We start from the raw sequence: 20,307 nt of genomic DNA on the forward strand, positions 1-20,307 counted from the left end.
AAGCAGGACACAAGTGCAGGAGTTCTGGCAGAGGTAGGACTTCAGGCAGGTGCAGGAACCACTACAGGAGATGGAGCAGCAGATGGCACCGGAACAGAAGGCTGGAAGCAGAGTAGTCAGGCAAGCCGGGTCGGAGGTCAGGCGGTCAGCAGAAGTACCAAGGATCAGGCAGGTGGATGGTCAGACGAGCCGGGTCGGTAAACGGACAGGCAGCAAGGCACCGAAGGGACAAACAGAAGGGAGGTCAGGCAGGCCGAGGTCAGATGCAGGCGGATAGCAGGAGCAGTAGGTAAACAAGCCGGGTCAACAGGTCACAGGAAGCAGGTTCTCAGGATCAGGGTACTAGCACGCTGTAGATCAGACAGCAAGAACTGGATGTGACCAACTGGACTAAATAGCCTGCCTGGCGCCAACGAGCGCACACACGCGCGCACGACCGCGCGCGCGCGCACGCGCCGACGCGCGGCGGAAGGTCCGGGCTGACCGCTGCTGGCAGGATCTTCGTGACACTTACTAAACATGCTTGGAACTCTAGAGACAGAGAAGAAGCAACACTGGAGCCAACACATATCAGCTTTGGTGCACGCTTACAACTGCACCACAAGTGATGTGACGGGTTACTCCCCCTACCGGCTCATGTTTGGGAGAGAAGCAAGATTGCCGGTGGATCTGGCCTTTGGCATTTCCCTAGACCATGCCTCTGCTACCTCCTACAAGGGATATGTGGACCGACTTAGGCACAATTTGAAAGTGGCCCATGAACGAGCTCAGGCGGCCTCGGACCAAAGGGGAGCCCGCAACAAGAGGAACTTCGATCTGAAGGTTCGAGTGCAAGACCTGCAGCCTGGGGACCGTGTACTGCTACGCAATCTGGGGATCCCTGGGAAGCACAAGCTTGCTGATAGATGGAGATCGGAGCCCTATGTCATTTGCAGAAAGCTACCTGGATTGCCTGTGTATAAGTTAAAACCAGAGGGGAAAGTGGGGCCCTTGAAGACTTGGCACAGGAATCATTTGCTCCCGCTTACTGAAGCAGTCAGAATACCTCCAGTGAGAAATCCACCTGAATCCGTTTCCATTCTGGATACCCCGGGACCCAGCACTCGGTCTCAGACCTCCCGGGTTAGAGATGGACAAGATTCCCAACGAGGTGAAGGTGGAAGAGGAGAGCTTGAGTGGCTGTAGCCTTCATCAACTCCAGGAAATTCTGCCATAGATCTCCCACCTACTGAGGATACACAGGATGGGACACTGAACCCAGAAGCTACAGAGTTCATTCCATCTAGTGGTGTGCCTGAAGGCTGGGAAGATATCCCTAGCATTTACTCAGAAGAGGAAAGGACCGATGTTCCAGAACCAGTGATGCTGTCAGAATGTGTTCCTGAAGTAGAGCCTGTGGCACCAGAGCCTGAAGTCCCAAGAGAACAGAGAGCTCGCCGAGTTGTGAGACCCCCCAAGAAGCTAACCTACTCTCAAATGGGGGAGAGCTCTGAGGACTCTGTTGTGACTGCTAGAAGAAGTGCTGAACGCTCTAATCCTTCCACTGACCATTTAGTGGAGGGCAACCCCAGCTCACTCTCTGGCACAGTTAGGCAGGCCACTCATGCCAGTGTGACCTGTGGGACAGGGAATCCCACCTCTGAGTTCTGGTGGAAACTCCCTGTACCAACATCATACCCAGCACTTTCAAAATTGGTACAGGATATGTGTTAAAAGTTTATCTTTGGGGACCAAAGAGTTTAAGTGGGGGGAGTTTGTAGCGGGGTCTCTTTAAGGACTATAAAACTACTGTTCCCAGAACCCCGCTGGTTCCCAGGATGTTTGGAGTTATGCCCCAGAGACTCATGGGGGAGGGCATATAAGGAGGGGGAGAGGCCTAGTTCGCTCTTTTTGGACACCCCCCTCCCCTAGCAAGAGGAGATCTGTGCTGAACTGCTGGAGGCACAAGGCCTGAAGCCTGGGCCTTGTGCTCTTTTCCAAAGAGCCCTCTGCCAGCCTAGCTGCACCTGAGAGACATCTTCTCATCCTTGCTGCAGTACACCAGAAGGATTGAAGACTCGGAGGTCGGTGGATTCCTGTTCCTAGACGAAACAGCGGAGGAAACAGACTTGGACTTGTCCGGGTGGTGAGAGCTGTTTAAAGACAGATACTTTATCTTTATTATTCATTTGGATTACAAAGTTGTTCTTCAAGTGCACCACCGAAAGATTGCTAGCGAATATTGTCTCACTGGACTTCCATCTAGATCAGTCAGGCCTGACTGCATAGGTAGATAGTGCTGGGTGTTAGTTTACCCATGCGGGGAAGTAGTTGAAAAAGGGCAGCGTTAGAGTTGCATAGCAATACTTTATTATGCTGATTACTCTGTTTATCTTTATTACTGGTTACTGCAGGGACCTGCTTATGTGTTGCAATCCAAATGTTTGATTCATGTTATTCCTTTTATAAAAACAAGTAAAGTCAGTTATATACTTTCAAGGATTGTCTATAAGCTTGAGTTATCCACCCACGCACACACACATATTTAGAGTATAAGCGATTTAATGTGTATTGCTAGATACTAACTGTGCCAGAGTGGGTAGAGCAGATTGCCGGGGGGGTTGGCGGAGCTGTGCTCAGGGCCCAAACCAAACTTGTGGCCCTCTTAAGTGAGGGTATCGCTATATATGATTGATCATAGTTAAGTGTATTTTCAAGTACATTTCAAGCCAAAACTTTGATTTACATACAGCAGGAAAGGGTTAGAACCCCTGTCAGGTTTTTATTGCTTTCTGTGTCCCTGCTAGGGATACTCTCCTTCTCTCTTTGACCTAGTGATCATTGTCAACAAGGCATAAAGTGATAGGAAATACAGGATTTTACAGGTGTCATCAGAATAGTAATATGGGGGAAATCTTCCAATAGGGACACCAATTCTGGTTACCACTCTTTAACTACTTGAAGACCAGGCCTATTCTAACACTTCTCACATATATATGTAAAATCAGCATTTTTTTGCTAGAAAATTACTTAGAATATGTTTTTGAAGCAGAGGCCCTAGAGAAAAAAATGCTGGGTGTTGCAATTTTTTATGTCATACAGTATTTGCCCAACAGTTTTAGCATGCACAAACACAATATAATACCAATATTTTTGTTAAAATCTAAAAGTGGATGCTAGACAGAGTAAATAGATAACAAGCATGTCATGCTTTAAAATTGTGCATGCCTGTGGAATGACCACAAACTACGTTATATCGAATTATCTATAAGCAATGCTTTTAATGTCTTTACCGTCCCTCGGGATGGTAGAACCCAGGAAGGTGGCCAGGGACCCCCTTCCGCCACCTGTAAAAGGGATCCAGTGGCTAATTAGCCACTAAAATCACTTTTACAAAAATAACATTGCTGGCCAAAAAAAAAAAAAAGATACCCGGATGATGCTTGTAACTGCAGGAATCATCACGGTATAACCACTTTTAGGTGGCAATTTACACGTACGTTAGCCGGTCTTAAAGGGGAGAGACTCTCTTTTTGGTTACAGTTGTGTTTGCAAATCAAGAAGGGACGAGGAACCCCCCCCAAACAGTACAAAGACAGCCAAGAGCTAAAGTTTTGTCTTCAGATATACATTAAGACTAGATTGGATCAAGGTAAACCTATACAGCAATAAGTCAAATACAATCATTTTCTATTTACTTTCTATGTGGAAAACTTTTAAGTGCTCTCCTAGAAAATAGACAGCTGGTTTCCGAAATGCTGTCCATCAACTTTTCAATAAGATGACAACTGTCCTATTAACGTGTATTTGTATTAAATTGGTGAGAACTAGAAAAGAATGCAATTTATTTATTTTTTATATTTTTCTTAACAAAAAATGCTACTCTTCATCATCCCAGAGTGGCAGAAATTTCTTAGGAAATTGTCTTGGTTTTGATAAGTAGAAAATGTACTGTGAAGTAGATTTTTCTATTTTTCCAATTAAGTGGACAACATCTACCAGAAACGCTTGGCAACTTTTGCATTGGGGACCTTGAAAAGTCAATTTCTACTCTTTGTTTGAAAGTATCTAAACCAATGATTCTCAACCTTTTTCCAGTCAGTGCACCCTTAAAGTATTTTTAGCCTTGAGGCACCCCAGTCTATAGCTTTGTTCACATTACTGCTAGAGTTAGGTGGAACCGGATGGTGAGCTGGCACAGAGCTTGGCTGGCTACAGACTGTGGGCAGGGCCAGATTAAGAACATCGTGGGCCTGGTGCTGAGGATTTTGGTGGGGCCTTTTATAAACAATAAATAAATAAAAATGCTAACTATTTTTTGTTATAACAAATTAAATTAAAGAGAGAGAGGGAGGATGAGAGAGAGAGAGAGAGAAAGGGGATGAAAGAGGTGTGAGGGCTAAGGGAGGGAGAATGAGAGAGAAAGGGGGTGGGGTGAGAGAAAGAGGATGCGCAAGAGCATGTGTGGGAATGACATCAACGCAGCCTGGCCAAGGCAAATGACGGAAGGCACAGAACCCAGAAGGAAGACCGGGTGAAGATGGAAGTGCCCGGGCCCCCGCCGGACTGATCACAGCACAGCACTGGAGAGCTCAGTCTGACAATTTAAGTGTACCCTAATGTGCTAATATGCTGGGCATACTTGTACATTATGGCATAACCTACCCCAGGGTATCTAAAAAGTAGTACTGTTAGAAAAGTTTACTACCGCTTTACTATCACCGGAGCCTCTCATGGGGCCTCTACTGACCCTGTGGCCCTTGGGCAGTGCCTAAGTACATGGTTGTCAACATTTCAAAAATATTTTCAGGGACGCTTTTTTTACAAGTGCTATATTTAAAGTAGCTGACATCCCCCGTGTTCCTCTATACATCACAATAGTAATTACAAAATGAAATAAGTACTAATAATGGGGCAGAACAAATATGAGGACTGTGAGATTTCCTTTAGTTGAACTGACAAAAGTGCCCATTCTAGAGCTGGTAACATTGAGGATATTCAGTATAATTTTAAAGAACAGTTTTTGTGGGTAAGAGGCATAGGGGAGGAGTATGGATGGTATAAAAGTGGGAAGTATGTGCAGGTGAGGGAGAGGAATGTGGAGGGTCTAACAGTGGGCACTATGTACATGAGAGGAGTGCAGAGGGTCTAACAGTGGGCACTATGTACATGAGAGGAGTGCAGAGGGTATGGCAGAAGGCACTATGTACAGGAGAGGAGTGTGAAGGGTAAGACAGTGGGCAGTATGCACAGCAGAGGAGTGTAGAGGGTATGACATTGGGCACTATGTATAAGAGAAGAGTGTGGAGGGTATGACAGTGGGCACTATGTACGGGAGAGAAGTGTGGAGAGTATAGGAGAGGAGTGTGGAGGGTATGGCGGTGGGCACTATATATAGGAGAGGAGTGTGGAGGGTATGGCGGTGGGCACTATGTATAGGAGAGGAGTGTGGAGGGTACAACAGTGGACACTATGTACAGGAGAGAAGTGTATGGCAGCGGGCACTATGTACAGGTAAGGAGTGTGTAGGATATGACAGCGGGCATTATGTATAGGAGAGAAGTGTGGAGGGTATGACAGTGAGCAGTATGTACAGGAGAGAAGTGTGGAGAGTATGACAGTGGGCACTATGTACAGGAGAGAAGTGTGGAGAGTATGACAGTGGGCACTATGTATAGGAGAGGAGGATGAAGTAATCTGGGAAGGAAAAATGTAAAGGTTTGTGGAAGGATGTTTAGGGACTGCGTAGTGGTTAAGTGGGCCAGACATGGACTGAATTTACACCAATTAAGCAGAGACCAGCCATAGTCGATCTATGTATGGGCTAGCTGGTTTTACACAAGTCAACCTATTAACCGACTTGAGTACAACCAGCCTGTCAGGTTTTCCTCAAAATAATCAGTGCTGCCAGCTATAGTTAGCAACACTAATCATTGTATTCACTGGCAGAACACAATAACACTGTGGGAGTGATTGCCCCATTCACAGGTCAGCAGGTGTGAGGGTGTGTGGGGACAGGCTGGAGAGAGATACTAGTCAGTCCCTGGGTAGGCACTGGTTAGTATCAGAGCCAGATACACACAGGTTACATACGCCATGATCGTTAGAGCGAGAGCAATAATTCTAGAACTAGACCTCCTCTGTAACTCTAAACATGTAACCTGTAAAAAAATTTAAAGCATTGCTTAGTACACAACAAAAAACCGTCCTAACTTTAGTGTTTTTTTTTATGAATGAAACAGTTTCTTTCCAACATAAAAAGTTGCAAAGACCACCATTTTATTCCATAGGGTGTCTGCTAAAACAATATATAATGCTTGAGGGTTCTGAGTAATTTTCTAGCATAAAAAAAATGATGATTTTTACAGTATGAGAGAAGTCTCAGAATGGGCCTGGGTGGCAATTATCATAAGTAATATACAAATAATTATTATAAGCACTGTGAGGTCATCCTCTCAGTCTGCTGCAGAGTGTTCCAGCTTGTATTTATACTGCGGCTCTGTATGTACAGTGGTGTGAAAAAGTGTTTGCCCCCTTCCTCATTTCCTGTTCCTTTGCATGTTTGTCACACTTAAGTGTTTCGGAACATCAAACCAATTTAAACAATAGTCAAGGACAACACAAGTAAACACAAAATGCAATTTGTAAATGAAGGTGTTTATTATTAAAGGTGAAAAAAAATCCAAACCATCATGGCCCTGTGTGAAAAAGTGATTGCCCCCCTTGTTAAAACATACTATAACTGGTTGTCCACACCTGAGTTCAATTTCTCTAGCCACACCCAGGCCTGATTATTGCCACACCTGTTCACAATCAAGGCATCACTTAAATAGGAGCTGCTTGACACAGTAAGGTCCACCAGAAGATCCTTAAAAGCTACACATCATGCCGAGACCCAAAGAAATTCAGGAACAATTGAGAAAGAAAGTAATTGAGATCTATCAGTCTGGAAAGGGTTATAAAGCCATTTCCAAAGCTTTGGGAATCCAGCGAACCACAGTGAGAGCCATTATCCACAAATGGCGAAGACATGGAACAGTGGTGAACCTTCCCAGGAGTGGCCGGCCGCCCAAAATTACCCCAAGAGCGCAGCGACGACTCATCCAAGAGGTCACAAAAGACCCCACAACAACGTCCAAGGAACTGCAGGCCTCACTTGCCTCAGTTAAGGTCAGCGTTCATGCCTCCACCATCAGGAAAAGACTGGGCAAAAATGGCCTGCATGGCAGAGTTCCAAGGAGAAAACCACTGCTGAGCAAAAAGAACATCAAAGCTCGTCTCAATTTCTCCACAACACATCTTGATGATCCCCAAGACTTTTGGGACAACATTCTGTGGACCGATGAGACAAAAGTGGAACTCTTTGGAAGGTGTGTGTCCAAGTATATCTGGCGTAGAAGGAACACTGCATTTCATAAAAAGAACATTATACCAACAGTAAAATATGGTGGTGGTAGTGTGATGGTCTGGGGCTGTTTTGCTGCTTCAGGACCTGGAAGACTTGCCGTTATAAAAGGAACTATGAATTCTGCTGTCTACCAAGAGATCCTGAAGGAGAATGTCCGACCATCTGTTCGTGTACTCAAGCTGAAACGAACTTGGGTTCTGCAGCAGGACAATGATCCTAAACACACCAGCAAGTCCACCACCGAATGGCTGAAGAAAAACAAAATAAAGACTTTGGAGTGGCCTAGCCAAAGTCCTGACCTGAATCCTATTGAGATGTTGTGGTATGACCTTAAAAAGGCCGTTCATGCTCGAAAACCCTCAATGTAACTGAATTAGGACAATTCTGCAAAGATGAGTGGGCCAAAATTCCTCCAGGACGCTGTAAAAGCCTCATTGCACGCTATCGCAAACGCTTGGTTGCAGTTGTTGCTGCTAAGGGTGGCCCAACCAGTTATTAGGTTTAGGGGGCAATCACTTTTTCACACAGGGCCATGATGGTTTGGATTTTTTTTCACCTTTAATAATAAACACCTTCATTTACAAATTGCATTTTGTGTTTACTTGTGTTGTCCTTGACTATTGTTTAAATTGGTTTGATGTTCCGAAACACTTAAGTGGGACAAACATGCAAAGGAACAGGAAATGAGGACAAACACTTTTTCACACCACTGTAGCTTCTGACAGGCTGTGCAAGGAGCCCTGTATCTCCGGAACCATAGATGATAGCAGCCCCATATTTTAACCAGTGCTGGGGTGGGTCTTCAGCTACATACCCCCCAATATGGGGTCTCTGTGACTCCTGATCACCGAGCTACAATCCTCGAAGTCAATCTTTTTTTTTTTTTTTTTTTTGGGCAAATGGGCCTATCTTGAGAAAGGGGCCTGGAGCTTCAGCTCCAATAGCCCCTATGTTAATCTGGCCCTGACTGTGGGTAAGCAGCTGGAAGCAGGAGCTAGATGATGGCTTACTGGACTGAAGAGATGTAGCAGGCTGGATGAGCAGGATGCAGAGTCAGATGAGCCGGGTCAGTAACAGTCTGGCAGATCAAGCATAGACGGCAGACAGCAGAATAGTCGGGTCACAAGCCAAATCAGCAATGGGAGGTAGATCAGGCAAGAACAGAAGGCAGAAGCAAAATCCAGAGACAAGCCGAGGTCAGGGCAGGTAGCAGACAAACAGAGATCGGGAGAAAGTCAGGTTAGGATCAGAGATCAAACACAGAAATAAGGAACTAACACACAGAAGCTGCAGACCAAACGGCAATAAGCCCATACTGCAACCTGTTTAAAACATAGCATGTTTGGTGTCAGCATTGGTGACAGCCTTCCCTGACAGTAGCAAAGCCCAATAAAATGAATGGGCTGCCCTGCACGCAGCTACACAGATGTAAAACAAGGGCTCGTTCACAAGTGAGGTTGGGGAAAAGTATCTCTCTGCTGCGGAGATGTGTGAACCGGCTCCACAATCTCCTGCTATATGAATCTGATGCAGGAAACCCGGATCCGATTCGCGATAGTGTGAACCCAGCCTCCATTTATCCATTTTTCCATTTATTTCCACTTGGTGATTCTGTCAATAACACACTTCCTTTCTCAGGGTGACAACTACTCAAAAAAAAAAAAAAAATGAAATTCACTTTAGTTATCCAAATACGTGGAAAGAAAATTCCTGTTGAAATTCAATACCCAATCATGTACAGATGTGTTTCGCATGATCGGATAATAAAAGTAAATATTCTATGCAGGGGCTGCATTTTCACCCTAGGCTACTCTCCTGATTTGGACTGCAAACACCCCTTCCTCCTCATCTTAATTACAGAGAGAGTGAGTTGTTTTTTAGTTCACAGGAGATAGTTGTGAAAGTTGATAACATTGTTTGAGATTTCAGTTCAGGACACAAAAAGTTAAAATTTCTGATAGTTTTAACAGGTAATTGTCTATACATGCAAAAATGTACTTAGCCTAAAAAAAAAAAAAGAAAACCAATGAAGCCACCACATCTAAGGACTGGTGAGCTGCAATATCTTAACTTTGTTGTTCTTTGATTTAGCGATACTTTGAATTACATGGGGTTGTTTTTAAAAAAAACAGAAAATTTTACAATTCAACCTACTAATAAATATGCCCTACATAAATTAGACAATCAAGACTAAAACAGAACCCTCCCCATAGCTTTTTCTTCCTGCAGGAGTGCACTTATTGTTATCAGAGGAAGAGACAACTCAGAAAGACAGCTGAAGCTAGCGGTAATGTAAACCCTGCTCCAACCCACCATAGATTGACCAGTGTAAATCACTGTTTATGTGTAGTTATGGGTGAATCTGTCCAGGTTAAATTCGCCAAGGTTTCGGAAACCTAACGTTAACTTAGAGGCAAATCTCACTGAGTTTTATGGGTGAATCTTGTTCTTAAAGGGTAAGTTCACCTTTATCGAAAAATCTGTAAGGTGAACTTACACAGGACCCCCTCCTCAACCCCCCAGTCCTGCTGACCTGCAGTGTGTCAATCTCCCATTATGAGCCCTGCTATAGTCATCTCACCAGTCTGGAGCTTAGAAATCCCTGCAGCTTAATCTCCTAAACGTACCCCGTCAGGTGGGACATTTAGGAAAATTCTAATTGGTTGGCGCCGTCACATGCCAATCAGAAGCAGCCTAGCCGTTCTCAGCGGGGGGGACGCATGAATACCAAGGGGATTTCTAAGCCCCGAACCGGTGAGGTGGCTATAACAGGGCTCAGAATGAGAGATAGCCGTGCTGCAGGTCAGCGGGACTGGGGTGGGAGGCGGGTTGAGGAGAGCGTCCTGTGTAAGTTCACCTTACAGATTTTTTTTTTATTCAGTGCTATACTGCAAAATAGTGACATTTTTTAAATAATGAACTTACCCTTTAAGAACAAAATTCACCCATAAAACTCAGTGAGATTTGCCTATGAGTTTACGTTAGGTTTCTTAAACCTTGGCAAATTTAACCTGGACAGATTCACCCATAACTACACTAGCCTTAAAGATGCATGTGATGTTACATAACAGTACAATTTTCATGGACGGCCTCAGTAAAAGCGTACACTTTGTTAGTACATATTTAGCTGTGGAATTTTTTCTTTTTGCAATTCATTTTGTTTATCTACAGTAGCAACACCTCAATCTGATTCATGCCATTTAGAAAAAAGGCCTATTTTTAGATAGTTTCATTGTCATGCTTAGCAATATCCTATAGTATCTGAGCACCACAAACTGAAGGTGGTATTTAAAGTGTTACTAGACCCACGAGCCTACAGTTACTATATCTGGTTTCCCACAGTACACTGAACATGAAAATGCAATCTTTTTAGAAAACATAAACTACTAAATACCTTTTATCATCAGCAGTTAAAGAAGTCTTGTGATTTCTATCAGTGCCTGGTTAAAGCTTGTAGAAGGAGTTTTCATACTGTACTGACTGTCCTATCAGGATGCAGGACCCCTGACCCTCTGTCTGGACAGTGCTGAATGGCCCTGTGCTGATCACATGCACTGTCCCAAGAAAAAAAAAACTTTCTAGCAATACACATCAAAGTGAGCATGCACAGCCTGATTCCAGTAACTCTGTCTTATCCGGACATGTTTTGGAAACAATGCAAGAAGGGGAGGATCTGTGCATACAGGATCAAACTGCCTTTTTACACAATGCTGCAGAGGGTTAGCCCCTTAAATTCCACAGTGAGTATAACAAGCATGTTTTACTGTGAGGTTCGCAACCCGTCAATCGTAATCTACCTGTTGATCACGGGAGGGTGACGGGTAGCTCTCGTGTCCACAGTGCTGACCCCCTCTGTCCAAACAATTCCTTCCCAACTTTGGAGCAGAGCAGCACACACAAGCAGCTGGCTCTACAGCACGGCTTTACTGTCTCCCGTGTGATCCTCCTCTCACATCCATCCTGCCCATTTTCTACATATCATACAGGCACTTGGTATGGATGTGAGGGGAGGGACGTAAGGCAGCATGTCGGAACAAGAAGGTAAGGAACTAGACATTAAGGAAGGGCAAACAGTAGTGGGCTATATACTCCTGACCTGTTAATGCTGGGCTATGTATTCCTGATCTGTTAATGCTGATCTACAGACTCCTGATCTGTTAATGCTGGGCTCTGTATACCCCTTATCTGTTAATGCTGAGCTATATACTCCTGATCTGTGAATGCTGGGCTGTATACTCCTGATCTGTTACTGCTGAGCTATATACTCCTGATCTGTTAATGCTAAGCTGTATACTCCTGATCTGTTAATGCTGGGCTGTATACTCCTGATCTGTTAATGCTGAGCTATATACTCCTGATCTGTTAATGCTAAGCTATATACTCCTGATATGTTAATGCTGAGTTGTATACTCCTGATCTGTTAATGCTGGACTGTATACTCCTGCTCTGTTAGTGCTGGGCTGTATACTCCTGATATGTTAATGCTGGGCTGTATACTTCTGATCTGTTAATGCTGATCTATATACTCCTGACCTGTTAATGCTGAGCTATATACTCCTGATCTGGTAATGCTGGGCTATATACTCCTGATCTGTTAATGCTGAGCTATATACTCCTGATCTGTTAATGCTGAGTTGTATACTCCTGATCTGTTAATGCTGGCCTGTATACTCCTGATCTGTTAATGCTGGGCTGTATACTCCTGATTTGTTGATGCTGATCTATATACTCCTGACCTGTTAATGCTGAGCTATATACTCCTGATCTGTTAATACGGGGCTGTATACTCTGGACCCGTTAATGCTGGGCTATATACTCCCGACCTGTTAATGCAGAGCTATATACTCCTGTTCTGTTAATGCTGGGCTATATACTTCTGATCTGTTAATGCTGAGCTATATACTCCTGATCTGATAATGCTGTGCTATATACTCCTGATCTGTTAATGCGGGGCTGTATACTCTGGACCTGTTAATGCTGGGCTATATTCTCCTGACCTGTTAATGCAGAGCTATATACTCCTGTTCTGTTAATGCTGGGCTATATACTTCTGATCTGTTAATGATGAGCTATAAACTCCTGATCTGTTAATTCTGCGCTATATACCCCTTAATGCTGAGCTATATACTCCTAATCTGTCAATGCTGGGCTGCATACTCTTGATCTGTTGAGGCTGAGCGATATACTCCGATCCTGTTAATGCTGAGCTATATACTCCTGATCTGTTAATGCTGAGCTATATACTCCTGATCTGTTAATGCAGGGCTGTATACTCTGGACCTGTTAATGCTGGGCTATATACTCCCGACCTGTTAATGCAGAGCTATATACTTCTGATCTGTTAATGCTGGGCTATATACTCCTGATCTGTTAATGCTGAGCTATATACTCCTGATCTGTTAATGCTGAGTTGTATACTCCTGATCTGTTAATGCTGGGCTGTATACTCCTGATCTGTTAATGCTGGGCTGTATACTCCTGATTTGTTGATGCCGATGTATATACTCCTGACCTGTTAATGCTGAGCTATATACTCCCGATCTTTTAATACGGGGCTGTATACTCTGGACCTGTTAATGCTGGGCTATATACTCCTGACCTGTTAATGCAGAGCTATATACTCCTGATCTGTTAATGCTGGGCTACATACTCCTGTTCTGTTAATGCTGGGCTATATACTCCTGTTCTGTTAATGCAGGGCTATATACTCCCGATCTGTTAATGATGAGCTATAAACTCCTGATCTGTTAATTCTGAGCTATATACCCCTTAATGCTGAGCTATATACTCCTAATCTGTCACTGCTGGGCTGCATACCCTTGATCTGTTGAGGCTGAGTGATATACTCCGATCCTGTTAATGCTGAGCTATATGCGCCTGATCCGTTAATGCTGAGCTATATACTCCTGATCTGTTAATTCGGGGCTGTATACTCTGGACCTGTTAATAGTGAGCTATATACGCCTGACCTATAATTCTGAGCTATATACGCCTGATCTGTGAATGCTGGGCTATATACTCCTGGCCTGTGAACGCTGCGCTATATTCTCCTGACTTGTGAACTTTAGTTACTCCTGACCTGGATAAGTTCATATTTTTACATTGACATTTGTATTATTATATTTTTCTAAGGTCTAGTTCACAAAAGAATGTGGTGCAGGAAACGTGCATTCCTTGCAATCTGCATGCAGGTGCCAATGTATTGGTAACAGCACCCCAAATGCAGATCACAAATGCATGCATTACTTTTTCTGCATTCCATTGTGATTTGCAACCCATTCAAATGAATGGGCTGTCAAAATGCACCACACTGGGAAAACTTGGGAAATGCACAGGAGTGTGTGCAGCAGTACTGTGTGATCCTGGAGTGAATTGGCCTCAAGTTTTCTTCAAAACTGCCTTTCTTTTTAATTGCTTTGATAGGTTAGCTCCAAAAAAAATAGTGTGGTGTGCCCAGTGATCTTTGATTTCTCCCATGTTGTTCAGGTAGATCTCCACCACTCTAAGGTTGCCTATCACTGCTTTACGGCATATACAGACTAATTTTACTGTTGTGGATTTAGTAACACTTTCATTAATTTTTAATATGCAATGCAAACTCACCCATCCGTCCATGTCTCCATACTTTATTTCGTTGAGAAAACACTTTGAAATCTCCCCCCATATTATTTCCAGCTGCGACCATCTTGTGTAAGGGCAGATGATGTATATGTAGCTGATGATTATGTAGCATTTATTTCCCAGAAGCCATCTGCCCTTAGCTCATGTATTGTCAGGGCTGGGCTCAGCCCTTCCTTCTCTGAGCTGGCCGCTCAGCTGTCGGCTAATTGCCAACTCCCATCTCTCTCCACAGTTACCCAGCTGTTGTTGATTCTGCTTGTCAATCCTTTCTACTTAAAGCCGTCCAGCTCACTTGATCTCCGCCTTCAACTTGGTCACATCACAAGAAACCATCTTCTGTGTTTCTGTTTATAGACTGGCTTTGCTGACATCCCTTCTGGCTCCTTATCCTGCTTGCTGTTCCTCTACTTGGATCCCTCACTTCTGGCCTGGCTGATTACCCGATCTGGTAACTGAACTCTGGCTTGGCTGATTACCCGATCTTGTTACTGAACTCTAGCTTGGCTGACTACCCGATCCGGTTACTGGACTCTGGCTATGCTTTGACTATGCTTACTCTATTTGCCTTTTTATTTTTATTAATAAACAAGTGTGATTTTACTTTACTTCTGTCTCAGTCTGGTTCATGGTTTCTGACAGGTATGGAGGCAGGAGGGTGTGCTTAACTAAGAAAGCCATTCCTCCCCTCCTCCAGGTGATAGAAAAAAAAGGCTCATGAAGACTTATGGGATGTACGAGGTGTGTCTATTAAATAACGAGACTGATTAAATAACTCACCTTTATTCATATGTATTACAAATGTAATGCTTGCCCCCTTCACTATATTCCCCGTTTTCACTAATACATTGCTGTAGTCTTGTTTTCCATGGGTCGAAAGAAATCTCTCTGTCGCTGAATCTTTTGTGCCACTCAAACACATACATAAGCTGTAGTAAGCATAACTAACAACAATCTGTTGGTGTTTTTTGCAGTTTTACTAACAATTTCAAATTGACACTTTGTTCAACTTTTAAACTTAGAATTTTTTTTCGGCACACTACAGGAAACACAACTAAACTAAATGGCGACTCAATCAACTGAACATTATAGAGTGTTGCTGCTTGTCAGGCAGATTGAAACATGTTCAAGGTCACCACGCATGCAATTATAACGACTTCTGACTGCTTTGTTTACTATGTGGGATCACAGTCTTGTTATTTAAAAGACACGCCTTTTATGACATCGTTTTGACCAAGGCCAGAAACCAACTGAAGAAAAACAAGTTTAAAACAAGTAAATATAGTGTACATTCCTGTTTATTTACTAATATTAGCAGCATAAGGTTTAGACATTTATTGAAAGCATTTAGTTTCCGTTTTAACTTTTCTTCTTAATAAAGATGTTAAATAATAAAAACAAGATATAAAGCATAATTTTATAAACCAATGAACTTTATAAAACTTAAAATAAAACTGAACAAAAATCACTACGGTGCCCTTGTAAATATTTGTAAATTTTTTATCTGTTTTTGAACTCTATTCAGCCTTCACTATATACAACTAAATTTGTGGTATTGATGAGTCACTGAACTGTGGTATGTGTAAATTTCAGCTTGAACTATTGATCTCTCTTAACTCAATAAGAATTTCTGTAACAGAGATTTCAATTTGAAAAGCAGCCTAAAGTTCCTCCTGCTGACTGGTTATGACAATGCAAAACATTTATAAACAATGTTGATATACTAAGGAATATAGATTGTTAGTGAGTAGGTGTTGACTTTGGAAAGTGTATGTGTAGCTATGTTTAGCTAAGTGTAACTTAGCTTAGTAAAAAAGGTGAAGCTGTGTTCACGTTTAATATCCACATATGTACAAAGGTTAGAAATACTGGATATTATTTGCACATGATTGGATTATTGCTTTGAACAGAACTGCTTCATATTCACTAAGCTAAATAAACATTTACTTTTTAGATTTACAGTCTGGTGGTTCAAGCCATGGGGGCACCATCAAAATAGACTTGTTTACCTAGAAAGTCTAATAGAGTTATACATATTATAGAATTTATTATGCGGTTATGAATTGTGCTCATTTTAGATGCAAATACATCTGAAAAGAGTTCTTTAATTATTTTTGGTTTTGTTCATGTCGGAGAAGAAAACACTAGGGAAATTCACAACCAAATTTTTCAGATGCTATTGTTCAGTTTCTTTACTGCTGTATATCTTCATTCTGACCTCATTTTAAGATAAACGCACGTAATCTAATCTACTCATATTCCATTTGTACCTCCTTTGACCCAGTTTCTAAGATATTTTTTTACGTGTGCTGGGACTAAACAGCATTTTGCACCCACTAGATGACTTTATCTTAATGAAATGACTTGTATATTTATGAGACTGTAAATCAAATCAGTGAGGTAAAACTACCTCAAAAGAATGATAAAAAAATAAAGGAATGCAAATATCACCTAAATCTGAACTTAAGCAGAATTAGGAAATTTTTCCTATTCTAGTTATGCATTAATCAGCGGCGGCCCGTCCATATGGAGCACAGGGGCACCGCCCCCCTAATCCATGCGCCGAGCCCATAAATTACATGCAGGGCGCCAGACGCATGTATTCCAGTGGGAGTTTTTTTTGTTTGGAAGCACATGATTAGCACCTGAGGCTCTAATTTGCTTCAAAAAAAGGTGGGCTCGGAGGCCCACTTGTTATGACAATAGCCATCTAATATTCGCTATTGTCTTCCTGCTTCTCATCCCGGCCAATCCCGGCTCAGGAAGCAGGTCCTGCGACCTACATGGGGTACATGCACGGACTGATTGACCGACTGGGGGGGATTGAGACCTGACGACTGGGGGGGGTTATTGGCGGCGAATAGATTGCCACCCCCTCAACAAAAATATACCACCAGCTGCCACTGGTATTAACTAACAGCATTTTTAATACTGCTTCCCATAAACCCCTATACAGGCATACCCCACTTTTAAGAACACAATGGGGTTTATTTACTAAAGCTGAAAAGTACAAAATCAGGCTCACTTCTGCATAGAAACCAATGAGTTTCTAACCCCAGCTTGTTCAATTAAGCTTTGACAATAAAACCTGGAAGATCATTGGTTTCTATGCCGAAGTGAGCCTGATTTTGCACTTCCCAGCTTTAGTAAATAAACCCCATTGTGTACTTAAAAGTTGGGTATGCCTGTACTGCAGGGTCAGATTGGTAGAGAGAAAGCCAACACTGTAATCCATTTAGGCACTATTGCATTAAACAGACATCTGGCATCTGCACAGCATTCTTGCTTACTCCTCCGCTGCCCCTCTCTGTCAGCACTGGGGCCACATTGGCAAAGAGAGGGAAAGAAACTGAAGATGATGGGAAATGCTAGAATAGTAGACAGTTCCCATTGCAAAGATGGAGAAATAAATCACCTCTAATGTTGGGTAGCCATGTGTGGATGCTGCTGCAGTATGTAAAACTATTTTTACACTGTGCCTTTGAGACTGTGCATCATTTTAAAGGGTGTCTTGACTTAAAAAAAAGTTTGAAAAGCACTGTAATAAAGTATCCATAAAGAGAACTTAGAGGAATTAAAGCAGAGTTCCACCCAAAAGTGGAACTTCCGCTCATTGTACGCCTTCCCCCTCAGGTGCCACATTTGGCATCTTTCGTTGGGGAGAAGGGGCCGAATACCTGTCTTTCACAGGTATCCCATTCCCACTTCTGGGAGCCTTAGCCGGGGGTATTGACATCACCGCCCAGACTCCCTCCTCCTCCCCCGGCTGCCGGGCCAGTAGGAGAGAGGAGCAGAGCCTTGCACATGTGCAGTAAGGTTCCCAACGTGAAGCCATAAGGCTTCACTGCCGGGTTCTCTTACTCGTAATGGAGGCGGCATGCACCTGACAGATGATGGAAACTGCAGGGCTGACAATGCTGGACTCCAGGACAGGTAAGTGTCTGATTATTAAAAGTCAGCAGCTGCAGTATGTGCAGCTGCTGGCTTTTAATTTTTGCAGCGGTGGACGGACCTCCGCTTTAAGCTTTACTGATACTGATGACTTGCCCACTTTTTTCCTGTGACAATTAAACTGATATATTGATACAACATCTATTTACAAAAAAAAAAAATTCATCTTGTCATGTTCATGTGTACAGACATTTACTCTCACTTTTGTTTATGATTTCACAAGAGAATCTTCTCATTTGGAACCTGCAAAATATCAATAAATGTCAAACCTCAAATTTGTGGTTTTGCCCTTACAATGTCTTTGAGGAGACAAAAGAGTTCTAGCAAAGAACTCTTAATAACTGCTTTGCTGATGGCAACACATTGCTCTTTACTTTGTGATTTGATGTATCATGTTAAAGGATGTTTAAATAAGTTACAAAAAATATAGACATATAACTACAGTAATGTATGGTATATAAAAGAAAAGATATTTGGGATTATTTAATATAAAAGTGCAAAGGGTAAAGATTTGTTGAAATGTAATATACCAGATGTTGATTGATTTAATAAATTCCCTTTGAAAAGAAGACTTAGTTGGGTTGTTTAACAAAAGAAAAGTAAGCTGTTCATTTGGAAAAGTGAATGTTCACAGAACTTTGGGAATATGGTCAAGCTGTGTTAACTTCAACAAACCAATTATGTTCTAACGATCCAATTTGTTTTTCTTTACTATCTCTCAAACATGAAACATGATTGGGTATTCAAATAGAACACATGTTTATCTTATTTAGTAATATTTAATTTGCAGAGTGCACAAAATCATTAATAAGTAAGCAGCCTCTTCTTTAGTAACTCAACCTTAATGGTTTCATGTGGGCTGATGAAGGTTAAAATGTTTGTAAAATCTTGTTTATTTTTTCTTTGAAAATAACAAACCTCTTATACTTACCTGGTCTGTGCAGTGGTTTTGCATAGAGCAGCCCAGTTCTTCCTCTTCTTTGCCCCCCCCCCTGAAACTCCTGGCCTCGCCCTCCTGTCGAGTGCCCCCACAGATAGCAACTTGCTACGGGGGCATCCAAGCCAAACCACAGCTCTGTGTATCTATTCAGACACTGAGCCACTGTTAGGCCCCGTCTCATCTCCCTCCTCATTGGCTAACTGACTTTGATTGACCGAAGCGGGATCCAATGGTGCCACTACTGTATCTCAGCAAATCAGTAGGAATTGGCCAATCCTGGATGGCTGAGACACTCATGCACATCGCTGGACTGAGATGGGGCTCAGTTAAGTATTAGGGGGGCTGGGGGCTGCTACACACAGAAGGTTTTTTTATCGTCATGCATATAATGCATGAAGATAAGAAACCTTCTGCCTTAACAACAGCATTTTACTCACTGCATTTTCCCTTATGAAGGATTAGTGAACTTCAGGAAGACCTCCTACCATTACCTTCCACCCCTAACCTCAGCAACAGCATACCATTTCACGCCATACTTTTAGGGTTTACTGGACAGAAGTGTGAAAAAGGCATTACTCTGTATTTTTCTTTTTTATCTTTAATTTGAAGTATAAATAATTCTGATATATCCATGCAACATTTCTATATTTATCCATAAAGGTTATTAAAGCAGAGATCCACCCTCCGCTGCAAAAATTAAAAGCCAGCAGCTACACATACTGCAGCTGCTGGCTTTTAATAATAGGACACTTACCTGTCCTGGAGTCCAGAGATGTCGGCACTGCAGCTGATGTTTCAATCAGCTGTTGAGTGCTGCCATTGGGGGTAAGTGAACATGGCAGTGTAGCCTTACGGCTTCACCCCTGGAACCCTACTGCGCATGCACAAGGTCCACTCCTCTCTTCTACTGGCCCGGCAGCCGGGGATGGAGGGGGAGGGAGCTCCAGCGATGGTGTCAAAGGCTGCGGCCGGGACTTCCGGAAGTGTTATCAGGATACCTGTAAAAGACAGGTATCCACTCCCCCCCCTCCCCCCAGAAAGGTGGCAAATGTGCCACCGGAGGGGGGGAGCAGGCAAATGAGGGGAAGTTCCCCTTTTGGGTGAAACTCTGCTTTATGAATTGTTTCCCTAACCAATATCAAACCAACTTGGCTTTTTTAATGGCTCTTTAACCACCTCAATACCAGTCACTTAAACACCTTCCTGCCCAGACCAATTTTGAGCTTTCTGTGCTGTTGCAATTTGAATGACAATTGCGCGGTCATGCTACACTGTACCCAAATGACATTTTTATAATATTTTTCCCACAAATATAGCTTTCTTTTGGTGGTATTTGATCACCTCTACAGTTTTTATTTTTTGCTAAACAAAAAAAATTTTGTTTTTTTTTTGTTTCAGTTTTAAACGTTGT

This window comes from Lithobates pipiens, unplaced genomic scaffold, assembly GCF_037356315.1.
Source record: "Lithobates pipiens isolate NorthernLeopardFrog02 unplaced genomic scaffold, aLitPip1_a1.2 Scaffold_22, whole genome shotgun sequence".
Lineage (NCBI taxonomy): Eukaryota > Metazoa > Chordata > Amphibia > Anura > Ranidae > Lithobates > Lithobates pipiens.